The sequence below is a fragment of the Ambystoma mexicanum genome, chromosome 3p (assembly GCF_040938575.1).
Source record: "Ambystoma mexicanum isolate Mex_15411 chromosome 3p, UKY_AmexF1_1, whole genome shotgun sequence".
Classification (NCBI taxonomy): Eukaryota; Metazoa; Chordata; class Amphibia; order Caudata; family Ambystomatidae; genus Ambystoma; species Ambystoma mexicanum.
In genome coordinates, this window is record NC_090925.1 from 202,208,737 (window position 1) to 202,224,077 (window position 15,341).

Consider the following 15,341-nt stretch of genomic DNA (forward strand, 5'->3'; position numbering starts at 1 on the left):
AAGAGCAATGAACTTATGAAGATTGCCAGTGAGAATAAGTACTGTGAAGAGGAAGAGTAGATTAATGAGGATTAAACTACTGTGAGGAGGAAGAGCAATGAACTTATGAAGATTGCCAGTGAGAATAAGTACTGTGAAGAGGAAGAGTAGATTAATGAGGATTACCTCGTACGCTTTGAACAATCGTAGAGATTCTTATTAATCGTTCATATCCTTTTTTTTTTTATGTACTTGATTTACAGAGTACGCGGCACTGTATTAAGACTGCCAAGACTTTAATGACACTGCTAAGTTTCATGTGTTTGTACGCGTGTCAGTTTCACTTGTGCTTAATTTTTTTCTAGTGTGAGTTCATAAACCCCTTCCCTTCAGTTCGTTTCCACTCATCGGCTCTGTATAAACTTCACAGCTGATGTACTTCAGTCAGCGTGTCAGTGTGTACTTCCTTAGTGTTGCCTGCTCTCTCCCATTTGTCTCTGGCGCCACCTTTCTTGACTGAATTAGCGATCAGCCTCCTTTTTACTTAGACGTTATTATTATTAAGATGAGGAGGGCGTGTACAGCCGGATGTGTGTGATCGTTTGGGAGAGTGGAAAGAGAAAGCTGCTCGATGGGGAGTGGCGTAGGGGTTTTGGTTTCCTCACAGGGTTGCGCCGTCGTGAATACGGTATAGTCCGTGACCGTGGCAGCTCTCGGATACGGATGAGAGCTGCTCCTACCTGATGCGCAGCCGGAGATCCTTCTCAACGGCCGCAAAAGGTTCGCCTCGTCGCCACTGAAGAATCGGTGCACAAGGGTAGGACTTAATTGTATATTTATTAATATACATATATTTACTTATCAACTTTGTTTAATCTGGTTCAATATACTATATAACAAGGGACATGAACAAAGAGTCTTCTTGTCTTCACTTCTCCATCTCTCCAACTGTCATTTCCTTCCCCTCGTGTTCCAAACCCCCTCTCTCTGTGTTACGTCATTACTCTCCGCAGCTCGTGCCTTCATCCCGCGCCGGGTGTACGGGCTGTATGCACGGGCTACATGATGCTCAACACTACATCTCCACAGCAAATGGCTGCACCACATAAGCCTGCAACAGTGTAGTGCATGCACAGGGCACATTTTATTTAGAAGGTGCTTGCATAAAACCAATTCTGTGATGTGAATAGAAGTCGGGCAATAGACAGAGATGTCTGGTTGTCTTGTGCAGGTAAGACATTTTCAAGCATCAGTGTGTTATAAGTGTTTGCAGACTCCTTAATTTTGAGAATAAGGGGTGTATAAAATGAATATTGAAAACAAGGAAAGGGGTGTTTTAAAAGAAATGGAGACGAGCATAGGTACAACTTTAAACTGAGAGTGCCACCTCCAGGGGGAGGCCCTAGCTGGCACCATAGTCCCCGGAACGCTGCCATGCATGTGCTCCTACAGACTGCGCGGGCCCTCCCCTGACATACCAGGCTCAGTGCTGTAAGAAAATAGGCCACACAAACAACAAGAAGACGCACACACACAGTGCTGGTGTGCGGGGTGGGGGCCGGAGGACGGAAGACAGAAAGTAGTTCTGCTCCAGAACACTTTCCTATGTTACCCCCAGTTCCCCACGCCAGGGCAGGGAAAGAAATCATAAAACGAAGTTTTAAAACGAGGAAACGAGGAAAGGTGACTCTGCAGGCACAGAGGATGCAGGCCCAGGCATGTCAGAAAGATGTAGTTTTATTGTTCCAGTTGCTTGCAATGCAGAGAGTACACCCACCGGTACATCCAGCTCAGGCCCCACTGATATACCCAGAGAACTCAAGCTTCCCTCATCTGGGGAAGCAGAAACTCCACTGTGGGATTCTGATGCGCAACAGGTAAACGCTGATTTATGGTTATGGCAGTGCCAGGAAACAACCGGGCAATGCATTTTTGTCCGAACAAATGAACTACAGTCAAACAGAGCAGGGCTCTGACATAGTATTTTCCATAATGACCAGGGATAGCAAGATACTGGTTCTTACAGCTTTGTAGACAGATGCATGTGGTAGACATGATTCTACCACTCTCTTTCACGTGTACATCCCTGCTTCACGTGGCATATGCTATCATTCTTGACTTCATTTCTCACTTAGTAATTCTTGCTTCATCGGATCAAGTGTTCTGAATCTATCCGCGCTCCCCTGTCAGCAGTGCGTCATAGTCATAAGGCCTTAAGGTTTTTCATGGTTCACTGTGCCAGAATACATGGCTACCTTTCTTCATGGCAGTTCCTGTGTACAGTTTGCACCTGCATTCCCCCCTTTGTGCTCCATCCACAATACATCATCGTTTTATTTCACTCTTCACAGAATTATTTTCTCTATCCGCCTAGTGTACCTCAGACTGGCCGCCTGGTGTACCTCAGAGTCTCACAGGTCCCTGGCACCCTCGCCAGTCCTCTTGCACTTGTCTCTGGCCTTTGCACTCGCCTCATCATCACTGCACTTGGTCAATGACTCTAGAGAGTGGCATCTCTCTGCTCTCACCGACTGGGCGTACTTGGTTCCCCCCCTGCACTTGTCCCACCCTCCACCTCTACCTCCCCTGTAAACGCCTGTGCACTTGCGTGATCCGAATGCAACATGCCTGAATTTTCGGCTCTCTGCTTCCCCCTCCTCCCTGTTTGGTTGCGCCTTAATGCACTTGGAAAAGCTGCAGAATTGGCGTCACACCTATTTGCTGTTATCTCTACTGCTTATTGTGTTATATGCACTTACTCTGCCTGTGCAAACTAGTATCATTTCAGAATTTCAAGGTCTCTGTTTTTCCCCTTGTTCCCTCCTTGAGCACTTTGAAACACTTGCCTTGTGCATAGGCGCTTTACAAATAAACATTACCATACCATACCATCCCTAACCGGGACAATGCAGACTAACCTTTATTTGACTGACCCTTCCTCTAAACCTTTTTTGATAATGAACATCCTTTGATAATTTCTTTAGGCAATGCGATTAACCTCGCGGGATGTTTTTTCACTGTTTTATTTTTTATTTTTGGGGGGTTCCCCCTCCCCCCATTCCCTTTCAGTTTATATCTATTACCAAAACCCCAAAATATGTAAAATGTTTTAACCCCCCCCAAAAAAAATCGATGTTTTTTTGTCTCGATAAAACATTCCCGGTAAAAAAAACAGGGAAAAAACGTCTGCGATGAAAGGACGTTGTACAATGTATCTAATTCTGAGATTTTCTCTATATGTGCTAAAGTAGATTTTGTAAAGCCTGGGGTTCTAGTGAGGTCCAGTTAAATGGGATTTTATAACATATACCTTCCTCTCAGTTTCGTTCTGCTGATTAGTAGACACATGTTCTTGGAACCTGGTGTTTATTGTGAAGTGGATGTCACGTGTAATGCTGGAATGAATGCATATACGGCTGTTGTTGGCGCTAACTAATTTATTTCCATCTAGGCAAAAAACTTTAACTACCCTTTTCAAAACGTGATCTTACTGCCAACTGTCACTATACGTCATGCACTAAGTCTTCTCATGCGTTGCAGCTGTGGAGGGTCCAGTGGCCAGAATTCCCACTGGTTTCCTATTGACCCAATCTTGCAGACATCCTGCCCAGGAGCCTGTCAGTATTCATAGGTGAGGTCCCACACTGCTTGAATGGGTTCACATGCTTGAGATGAGCATTGTGATACTTGCATTGCAGCCCGGAGGAGTGTTTCCAGCGCCACAGTTCAGGCGGTATTTTGGGGCTTTTTGTGAGAGCCTGCACCCAGGCGTGGTGCTCAATCTCCTTGCTCTCGGCTGTAGCTCGTCATTCAGGAAGTCTTGCACTTCAGCACACGCTCTGCCCCACGCAGATGTGATCATCAGAACCACGTAGCAAGCAAACTCTTCATCTTCATGCCCAGATCAGAGGCAATGTCCAGTTTATCAAGAGAACTTGCTTCAACATGAGACAATTGTGCTCCAGTAATGAGGCCAGTTGCCTTGTCTAGTCGCCTCCTATCTATCCATGTAATTGGCCTTTAGACACTTTACGTGTCACAACAATGGGAACTACCACCATCCCATATGCACCCTTCTGAATCTCCTCTCCTTGCTTGAAGCAATGCTCTCTGCTGGACTGGACGAATAGCAGAACCCTTTGAACAGTGGGAGATGCGATGATGCCTGAAATCCTGACAAAAGTGGGGTCCATTCTACTTTTCCAAGAGAAGCATGCAAGATGGTCAATCTATGCACCAAGGTATTTTGATTGGTTGCTGTTACAAACCATAGTTGTCGGGCTGCTACAGCAGCAAGACACTGACAGTAAGTAACTCTTCAAATATGAGTATTGAAACACAGTACAAGTCAGAGTTGGAGTATTACAACCCACAATATTCTGAGGAAATGAGAACATACCGCATCAGTAGAAGTGTTAGTTATTCATTTTGTTATCAGAAAACAATAGGGCCCTTCCTTATCAACAGTCTCACAATACCAAGGGCATTATCTATTGTGAGGGGTCAGAAATGAAAGCCGGACACAAAGTTGTCATGTTTTTGGTTACAGACATTTATTAAATAAAAATGGGTTGGGACAATGCCTCTGTGGCCTATTCTAAAGAGGATCTTCCCTACCTAGAAACCAAAAGCTATGGCTCTGTCTGTGTCAGGATGACAGTAAATCAAAAGCTGTCCTTGTGTCCAAAGATGTTAAGAAATTGGAAGGTTTGGCTTTCTCCCATAAGGACGCACCCTTGGTCTGTTTATAATCCATTTTCTCTATTAAGGGATCGGAAGCATTTTCTGGGGTGTCGTTCCTCAGGTATTCTCCCTTAGTCTCCCCGGTGGGTGGCTCCCATAAGACCTCATCTACTAGTCTTCCCACTATTTTGCCCCTGAGGATTCTCATAGGAGTTGAAGAGAAATGTAAGAAAACACATTTCAGTTAATCTCCACAGGAGAGAAGGGGTAACATTTTTAAACGTTCTTCTCTGCAGGGTATAATATAAAGGGACATACTGGTGGGGCAATCTGTCTGTAATTTCCAAGAGACTATCACCTTGTCTCTTCCCTGCACCAGACAATCTTAGGGGCAAATAAAGGTGGTAGATGTTGCCCTCAATGGTCTTCACAAATGGCAGAATAGCTTGGTGGGTTAGTGCTTGGACAACAACCCCTATCCAAGAATGTGAATGAGTAAGCGGCTCACAGGTTCTTTCTAAATGTCCCAACCCACTGGTAGAAAATTGGACCTGTTTTAGCAAACTGGGACCTGTCTTGGCTTCTTGGGTATAAGACCCACTGGTGTGAGAGGTGATGTTACTCCATTCTATCCCAGATGTAACAACTGTGGGTCTAGTATTTACTCTACTCATGCAGGATCCCTAACTTGTGCCAGCTGAGTCTGATCCCACCCTGACACCATGTATGAGGGGTCAGAAATGAAAGCTGGACACAAAGTTATCATGTTTTTGTTAAATGCATTTATTAAATAGAAATGGGTTAGGGTATGCCTCTCCGATCTTCCCTACCTATGCCGATGGCAAACTTGCTGAGTAAAGCACTTTGACTTGAGAAACCAAAAACGAAGGATTTGTCCGTGTCAGAATCTCAGTAACTGAAAAGCTGTCTTTGTGTCCAAAATGTCCTACCCTGACCCTCACACTACAAACAAAACAACAAAGGTGTGCAAGGAAATGTCTTTAGCTTGATGTTGGTGTATGCCTATGCCAGAGGACTGGGGTTCGTGCTACAAAGTTACAGCTTAGCAGAGAACATAGGGCCCAACAAACCCTCCCCCGGCAATGACAGAGGACTCGGCTAAGGGCAAGTTAGAACTGTCCTTTATTTTTCAAACAGACAGGGATCATACAGGAAATCACAACATCTCCAGCAATCACAGTTCCTGAGCCCGTGTCACAAACTTTTATTGTATTATGACATCACAATCTCAGACCCTCCCATTGGGTAGCTCGGGTACTAACGCCTATAGGCATCCCCTATATGAGTGGTCTAACTGGTCTTTCCATGTCAGGTAGGGTTGCCTGACACCTCCCCAAAAAATATCTATTACTTTGTTGCATGGTTGCAGGATGGCCATTGGCCCATGCTGCATTACACACAAAACCCAGGATTTGTGCTACCTGATTGGCTGGAGCGATACCCCCGCACCCTCCACCATTCCTGGGACCCTGCTCTGTTCACAGTGCTCAGTATACCTTTTCAAGGTAATGGTAAAGACTGTGTGTCCCTATTGTTGCCACTGGTATAGCCATCTAGCCTGGGAGAGGCCTGCAGGTTGCAATGTTCATTGGGCAACACATGTAACAATTCTGTCTGTCTTTGCTGGGAACCGCTTCTCTTCCCACCATGGGAAAATGGCTATCGTATGGCTTGGCTGAGACACGTGGGTGAGGACCGCAAAACTGAGCTTTTGGGTCTGCAATTAGTGAGGATGTACTCTGTTATTTTGCAGGTGGCTCCTTGCCCTGGGAGCTAAGAATGTTCCACCTGCCCTTGTTGTTGGCTGCGAACACTGGCCCAGTGCTTCATGCTGCAGAATCTGCATCTCTTTGTTCCCTATTCTGAGGCCTGTGGCTTTATGTGAAGTCACTGCAGTCATTCTATGGTTTCCCTACATATATATTGTAGTATTCTCCTTAGGAGTTAGTAGTATTCGGCTCTTCCAGGTTCCTTATACATCCCTGAAGTTCCAGTGAAGCGGTTGCAAGCCTGCTCTGTGAAACTTGTTGCTTTCTTGTGTTTCTGTGTTTGACTAGTGAAAAAAAAGGCTTCTGACAGTATGTACATGTATCTGTCCTCTATCTACAGAACTGTGTATGCATGTTCTTTGTGTGTGCACGTGCTTGTCTGTGTAACTTCGTGCAGGGATGCAAGTTTACTTTGTGACTAGCGTTACTATGTCGTGGTGTCACTGACGAGGTCAACACGCCTGGATATTTATCGTTAGTCAACCTGGTCCAGTGATGTGGCACCTGTCCCGTGAAGACATCAGCTGAATTGGGTTTAAATGGTTGCCTAATAGAATATCTGCTCACATACGTGGAATGCACCGGTCCCCCTGGAGGTTGGCCAAACATTGACTGGCATTTCATTTCTCGTCCTTCGGGCAGTCATGCGAATAGGGGACATCAAGGCCATTCTAGGGACCCCCTCAAAAACCAACAGTATACAAATGACTTCAACAAAAATGTTCTCTAAGGTAAAGACCCTTGGATCCAGAGGGTGGTCCCCCTCCCCTGGATTCTTAGCTAGGATGGCAACAATAATGTCTCTTTGGTTAACAGATCCTCTGTGTGTTCACTGGACTCCCAAAGTTCTGTAGTACTTCCTGTATCTTGTAGATCATCTGGTATACTCCCCTGCCAAGGATCTCTATACAATTTCAGCTGTCTGGTGTACTCGCCTGCCAGTACTTCTCTTATGATTTCACAGTTCTTTGGCTATACCACACAAGCTTATACAGTCAGGCACTCAGTATATCTGTCTATGGTTTCAACTTAGCCTTGTCTTCATTCAAACATTCTCCTTATTTGTTCAAAGTTTTCCCCCACACTGGAATCTCCTGCACCTGTACTTGATTGGGGTTTTGCCTTTGTCTTGTCTGCATTCAAACATTTTTCATATTCGGTGTTGAATTTGTACTTTGCCTTGACTGCATTCAAACCAACTTTGGGTATTTTCTGCATCAGCAACTTTGTACCATTCAAACATGTGTTGGTGTGCTTGTCGGAACACTCCGTGGTCCCCAGCTGCTTTGGGCAGACTCACTGGTTCCTTCCAGCATCTCCAACTCAGCTTGTGCCTCTGGTTTGTGGTTCCTTTACCCGCTTTCAACTTTGGAGTGTGCAGACGTTTTTCCAGCATCCTGCACCACTCTGTGGTCACACGCCAGCTTTCCTTTTGTCCCTGGACTGGAGAACGATGTCTCTTCGAGCGGCCTAACAACCAGGAGCTTCTGCCTGACTCCCAGTGGCTCCACAGCCCTTCTTGCTAGCCTGCAGCATTTCTACTCTTGTTCCGGAGGCCTCCTCCTTTCCACCACTCCGGTCTGTATGCATCGAGTTTGTGAGCCTCACCCCGGGATTCAATGTCTTCTCCTGCACTGTTCGATCTACTGGTGCAATTGCCATCTTTAAATGTCCCTCACACTGTAGACTGTAAACTACCTGCATGTTGTACATCGAACTTCTGTCACTTTGCACAAACTCATCACGCTCCTCCTCATCTCAGTACCTGAGTGATTGTGGGAGAAGGAATCCGTGGATGTCTTTGGACTTTTCACTCTTAGAAGTTTTTTCCCAGAGATTTCACAGAAAGACACATCAGAAACAAAAGGTGTTATGGTTGAGTTGTGGGTGATTGGGTCAAAGGTTGGGGCCTGATCAGAGTAATGTAAAGAAAAGGTTTCTTTACTTCCTCTACAAGTGGGAACTGTTAACTGACCATTGGCCATTAAGGTCTTGGATGTCAGAGGGTCTTTCTCATGGGAAAGGGGGAAATTCTGTGTTTCATCCAATGAACTCAGGACAACCCCCAGTAGTTGTCTCCTATCATGTGATCCTCCCTCATAAAACCACCCCCAGGTTCAGGATCAGGTACTGGCTGCTGTCCCTTGGCCACATAGGAGTAGGTTCCCACAGTGGGATCTGTGATGACTCCATTACAATCATCACAATATGGGGCCTCATCAGGAGTCTGGCGGTAATACCGCTGGGATACCGCCAGTGCAAATAGCGTTACCTCTACTCAGTCTAGCGCCATTAGCACCAGATCACGAGTAGCGGTACAGCGGTAAGTGCACAATGGACCCAATGGTGTTAGGGACGCTATTACCACTGGCACTAATACGCGCCGGCGGTAATAGCACCGAAATCGGCCAAAAACAGGCATTAAGGGGATATTTTTACCTCCAAAAAAGGCTAGATGTAAAACTCCCATTTACCACCCGACTCATGATTGGGCCAACCCTTAAATGCGATGGTAACAGTGTTAGTGCCACATTTAAAGGCAAAGGGCCAACTCATGATGAAGCCCAATGTCTTCAGAAAGGGGGATGAAAATCCAAACCTGGTTAGGGTGTGTTTCATCTGTAATGTCATCAACAGTAGCGGGGGCGTTATAACATCAGGTCACTCATGTGAAAGGGGTTGGGCCATTTGATCTAATCTGTGTACACCATAGCCGCGGGGTAGTAGTGGTAGGGGTTGCATGTGAGGTGGATTTGGGTAGGGTAGGAATACGTTGTAGTTCACATCTTTTGGTATTGGTTCTCAGAGACCCAATTAGGGAGAGCATAGCATTCTGGGGGTATCCAGTGATGTTACTGAACAAAAAAAATACCGAATGAACTGAAAACTAAATATATAAGGGGTGGAGGTAAGGGGTAAAAAGGGGTGTGGTAGGGGGTTCGTGGTGGATTTAGAAATGTGGGGAAATGGTGGGTTTGGTGGGGCACCCACACCAATTTAAAAAGAAAGTTGATTCGGTACAAATAACTTCGGTAACATCACATAGAACCTTCTGGGGTATTGGACCAACAATGCATTCAACTGCACCAGGGGGGAAACCGCAACAATAATTCACCCCACAAAGGTGTCAGCAGGGGTGATGCTAGGTCTGGAAAAGATCTGGGGCTATGCTAATGTTGGAACTGTCTGGACTGGGGGCTAGCTAGCCTTTTGGTTGTAGCTCCTGAGATTCTATCCGGGGCTACAACCAAAAGACCAGGGGCTATAGCCCTCTTAGCCCCCACACCCCTAGCAACGCCTCTGGGTGTCAGACAGTTCCCACATTGCCACACAACAACCTGTTGTCTGTGCCACCAGGGACACTTCCATACCTCCTTTGTAGTGACTATATCTGCGACATTTGCAGCTCACCATTGCTTTTTAAACACAGTTGTTTCATTCTCTGTCATTGTTTGAAAGCATCTAGATCATGAGTGCACAACATACGGCCCGCGGGCCAGATGCGGCCCGCCATGCCGTTTTGTCTGGCCCACCAGCAACAAAGACTTTCCTAATGGAGGGCGGCCCGCAAGCAGCATCGGCCGCCCTCCATTAGGAAAAGTCTTTGTTGTCTTCCGGGTCGGACAAAATACTGGCCCTCATTGGCTCAGGGCACACGAACCACGTAGCTCCTACGAGCCACGTAGTTCGTGTGTGCTGCACCAATGGAGAGCTAGCACTACGGCTGGCGTGGCCAGTAAGGCTTGATGCCAGAAGGCATTTCAGCCTTGGCGCGCCAGCCGCAGTACCGGACCTCCCCAGCTTTCCAGCTAGCCTGCCTTTCAGTACGTCGTCCGGTAAGTACAGATTTAGGGGGGCTGTTTGTGTGTGTGTGTGTGTGTGGGATCTTTGTACTGCTTGTATGTTGAGATGCGGGTGTGGGGTGTGTGTCGGGTCTGCCTGAATGTGTTTGTGTGCAAGTGCAGTGTGGGTTGATATGCGGGGGTGGGGTGTCGGGTCTGCCTGAATGTGTTTGTGTGAAAGTGCAGTGTGTGTTGCGATGCGGAGGGGGGGGTGTCGGGTCTGCCTGAATGTGTATGTGTCCAAGTGCAGTGTGTGTTGAGATGCGGAGGGGGTGTGTGTGTCGGGCTGCCTGAATATTTTTGTGTGCAAGTTCAGTTTATGTTGAGATGCGGGGTGGGGTGTGTGTCGAGTCTGCCTGAATGTGTTTGTGTGCAAGTGCAGTGTGTGTTGAGATGCGGAGGGGTGTGTGTGTCGGGTCTGCCTGAATGTGTTTGTGTGCAAGTGCAGTGTGTGTTGAGATGCGGAGGGGTGTGTGTGTCGGGTCTGCCTGAAATGTGTTTCTGTGCAAGTGCAGTGTGTGTTGAGATGCGGAGGGGGGTGTGTGTCGGGTGTGGGGTGTGTGTCAGGTCTGCCTGAATGTGTTTGTGTGCAAGTTCAGTGTATGTTGAGATGCGGGGGGTGGGGTGTGTGTCGGGTCTGCCTGAATGTGTTTGTGTGCAAGTGCAGTGTATGTTGAGATACTGGGGGGGAGGGTGGGTGTCGGGTCTGCCTGAATGTTTGTTGTTGTGTGAAAGTTCATGTTGAGATGCGGGTGTGGAGTGTGTGTCGGGTCTGCCTGAATGTTTGTTTTTTTGTGCAAGTTCAGTGTATGTTGAGATGTGGGGATGGGGTGAGTGTCGGGTCTGCCTGAATGTGTTTGTGTGCAAGTGCAGTGTATGTTGAGATGCTGGGGGGATGAGGGAGGGGGGGCTCGGTCTGCCTTAATGTTTGTAGTTGTTGTGTGCAGGTTCAGTGTATGTTGAGATGCGGGGGGTGGGGGGTCCGGGTCTGTATGCGTGCATGCTTTTGAGTTTGTTTGGTGAGTTGGGGGGTGGGGGGTTCAGGTCTGTATGGATGCATGGTGTATGCTTGTGAGTTTGTATGGTGAGTTGGGGGTGGGGGTCTGTACGGGTGCATGGTGTATGCTTGTGAGTTTGTGTGCTGAGTTGGGGGTTCGGATCTGTAAGGGTGTATTGGTGTATGCTTGTGAGTTTGTGTGCTGAGTTGGGGTCGGGGGTTCGGGTCTGTATGGGTGCATGGTGTATGCTTATGAGTTGGTGTGCTGAGTTGGGGGTGGGGGGTTTAGGTCGGTATGGGTGCATGGTGTGTGCTTGTGAGTTTGTGTGCTGAGTTGGGGGTGGGAGGTTTGGGTCTGTATGGGTGCATGGTGTATGCTTGCGAGTTTATATTCTGAGTTGGTGGTGGGGGGTTCAGGTCTGTATGGGTGCATGGTGTATGCTTGTGGGTTTGTGTGCTGAGTTGGGGGTGAGGGGTTCGGGTCTGTATGGGTGCATGGTGTATGCTTGTGTGTTTGTGTGCTGAGTTGGGGGTGGGGGGTTTGGGTCTGTATGGGTGCATGGTGTATGCTTGTGGGTTTGTGTGCTGAGTTGGGGGCTCAGGTTTGTATGGGTGCATGGTGTATGCTTGTGAATTTGTGTGCTGAGTTGGGGGTGGGGGGGTTCGGGTCTGTATGGGTGCATGGTGTATGCTTATGAGTTTGTGTCCTGAGTTGGGGGAGTGGGGGTTCCGGTCTGTATGGGTGCATGGTGTATACGTGTTAGTTTGTATGCAGGGGTGGGGGGTTGGGGTCAGTATGAGTATGTATGCATGGTGCATGCTTGGTGGCATGGGGCATAGTGTTTGGTTGGGGGGTGGGGGCAATGGCGCATAGTGTTTGGTTGGGGAGTGGGGGCCATTGGGCATAGTGTTTGCTTGAGGGGTGGGTGTCTTGGGGCATAGTGTTTGCTTGAGGGGTGGGTGTCTTGGGGGATAGTGTTTGGTGAGGGGTGGGTGTCATGGGGCATAGTGTTTAGTTGGGGTGGGTGTCGTGGGACATAGTGTTTGGTGAGGGGTGGGTGTCATGGGGCATAGTGTTTGCTTGAGGGGTGGGTGCCTTGGGGCATAGTGTTTGCTTGAGGGGTGGGTGTCTTGGGGCATAGTGTTTGCATGAGGGGTGGGTATCTTGGGGCATAGTGTTTGCATGAGGGGTGGGTGTCATGGGGCATAGTGTTTGGTTGAGGGGTGGGGCCATGGGGCATAGTGTTTGGTTGAGGTGTGGGGGCTATGGGGCATAGTGTCGCACTCCAAGAGTGAAGTTAAAACACGCACAGTTAGGAGATGTACATCCTTTGCTTTTGTGGAAACCTGACTCAACGAAGGCCATACTCTCTTGGGCAATACAAACAGCAAATTATAGCAGTCCAAAATAATGGAATGTCCAATCAAGTGTCAATAAAATATATATAATTTAATTAAACAGACGATATGCAATAACTAAATAGAAATAAATAACAATGGAAAATGTGTAGTACAAAATATAAGTTTGAAATACAAATAAAAATCATTACACCTCAAAAACGTATTCTTTTTCCATGTGTTTAATAAAAATTGGGGGTTGAAAAAGCCTCCTGCCACACCACGCCCCACCGTGCCTACCGCCCCACCTACATTTACTTTTCGGCCCACTATAGTATACTTGCCAACCCTACAGATTTAGGCAGTAGGCTACTGCTTTTTAAGCAGTCCTACCGCCTACAGATTTCAGTGACAGATCCTACTGGTTTTTACAGGGGCAGGTAATTTATGTGACTCTAAGTCAGGCTGCAGGACAAAGCATGCAACACATTAATTTGTCTCCACAGTGAGCTGGTAGGTGATTACTTTGATTGGGCTCAGACCAATCCACTGACCCGACAGCTACGTGACTCTGTCCTGCACTCTTGCCGGTACAACCCTTAGGTGAATCACCAGTGAAGGCAAGTGGCAGAGTGTAACACCATCACACAGCATCTGCCTATCAGACTGAGGGACATTCAGTGTTAAACTTGCACTGCAGGAATACATATCTATTGCCCAGGCTGCTGCTACAGAGCAGTGGCAAATATTGCCTACCAGCTCTGTGTGATTACCTTCTGTGTAATTGGATTTTCTGTTATTTACCATTCCGAATTATACATTTGAAAGATTTGAACATCTTTCCATGTTGTGCTGTTGATTGGTTGTGTATTTTACAATGCTTCAATGGTGCAAACAATGTATGTTTTGTATTTTCCTGTGATGTCATTGTTATGCAAATTATTTTTTAAACTTGATAAATCCTACATCTTTTTGGTCACATAATGTTGGCAGCCATCATGTAAGGTACTTTCGGCCCTCTGTCAAAATCAGGTGTGCACCCCTCGTCTAGATGAATCTGTGCTCTCGGAAGTCTGCCATGGCCCATCAGTGACTAGTAATGCAAACAGTAAAATAGCGATCAGTAAGAGGTGCGACGTCTTCAGGGGCCTTCCTCTTCTTCCAATGTGCCGAGTGTATCCAGATGGCAACACTTGACAATGGCCACCCGTGCTGGTGATTAGGAGAACACAGTGAGGACGTCTTCAGTCTGGTGCCAGGGCAGTCTTTTGTTGATAAGCCTTGATATACAAGCAGCCTGACATGCTGGCTCCGGCTCTTTTGGCAGCGCTTCCTTGATAGGCGAGGAGACAGGCCTGACACATTTCATTAGCGTCTTGCAAAAATCTAACATCAAGTTATCAATCAGGCAAATGCATATGTGTGCTAGCAGGAAGGTGCGTTGGACTCATCAATCATGCGGGCTTAATCATGTTTTTCTATTAACCATGCTTTGCAAACTCAGGAGAGGTCATGGGGTGAACCTGGCCTTTTATGATTTGGGTCCAGGCAGGTTTTGGCCAGTTTGTTTTTCAAAGTCCTGTTCTGTCTTTCCACTGCCTCTACTGATTGGGGCTGATGAGTAATGCTCTGATTACTTACCGGTAATCTTAATTACTCTTCATTATTCCTAGCCCTACTCTTCCTCGTCACAGTGATTTGCTCATGAGGCCCCTGCCTCCGACACAGGACCTTCTTCTATTTCTTTAAATCCCTATAACCCCCCCCCCCACATCCACGTCACTCAGTTTCATATTACCAAGCCAAAGCATGGGACCTTCCCCACAGGGAGGGTGAGGAGGGTCGTCAGTACTGTTATTAGGAAGAGTAGGACTAGGAGTAATAAAGATTACTGGTAAGTAATCAGAGCATTACCTCCACGTCCACTCTTCCTCGTCCCAGTGCTTACTTCATGAGGTATAAGAAAGCCGCAACGGGGAAAAGGTCCCAATGAGACACAGAGCCAAAAACAGTGCAGCAAAACACACACCCACAATAACTCTTAATTCACAACCCCACAGACAAAATTCCAACCCTGAAGGAACCAACCCAGAGAGGGAGAAACTCAACCCATAGCGGTTGACGAAAGTGCTTAGACCAGCCAAGGCGGCAGCCATACAAATCTCTTGCAGAGAAACCCTCCTTGCATCGCTCCAGGAAGCCGCCAAACCCCTGGTGGACCGCCCCTGAACGTGTGCAGGCACAGGCAGGCCAGAAGCCACATAGGCCATGGAGACCACAACACGGAACCACTGGCAAATGGAAACCACTATTGCCTTATGCCCAACCGGACCAAAAGCGACCAGAAGACTATCAGATCGGCGGAAAAGAGCAAACCTAGCCAAACACTCCAACGCTGCCCGCCGGACATCAATGTTATGCCAAGCCACCTCCTTGGGCGTTTTCACATCATGAAAGAAGGCAGGGAGAACCGGATCCTGAGAGGTGTGAAAAACGAGAAACAACATTAGGGAGAAACTTCGGACCACACCTCAGCACCACCGAGTCCGGCAGCACCCTCATGAAAAGAGGGTGACATAACAGAGCCCCAATCTCCCCAAGCCTACGGGCAGACGTAATGGCAATAAGAAAGGCAGATTTCACTGTACGATGTTTGATATCAATCTCGGAAATGGGCTCAAAAGGAGGCCCTTGAAGGAACCGTAAGACAAG

General features: G+C 47.4%; 1 long non-coding RNA gene across 1 annotated transcript in view; it reads left to right on the forward strand.

Annotated features, from left to right (window-relative positions):
- The first annotated feature begins 357 nt into the window (after positions 1-357).
- LOC138580256 (uncharacterized) overlaps positions 358-15,341 on the forward strand; it is a 128,353-nt gene continuing 113,369 nt past the window's right edge. The window contains exon 1 of the long non-coding RNA XR_011304221.1: positions 358-796. This is a non-coding gene — a long non-coding RNA (uncharacterized lncRNA). The remainder of the gene's footprint in view (positions 797-15,341) is intronic.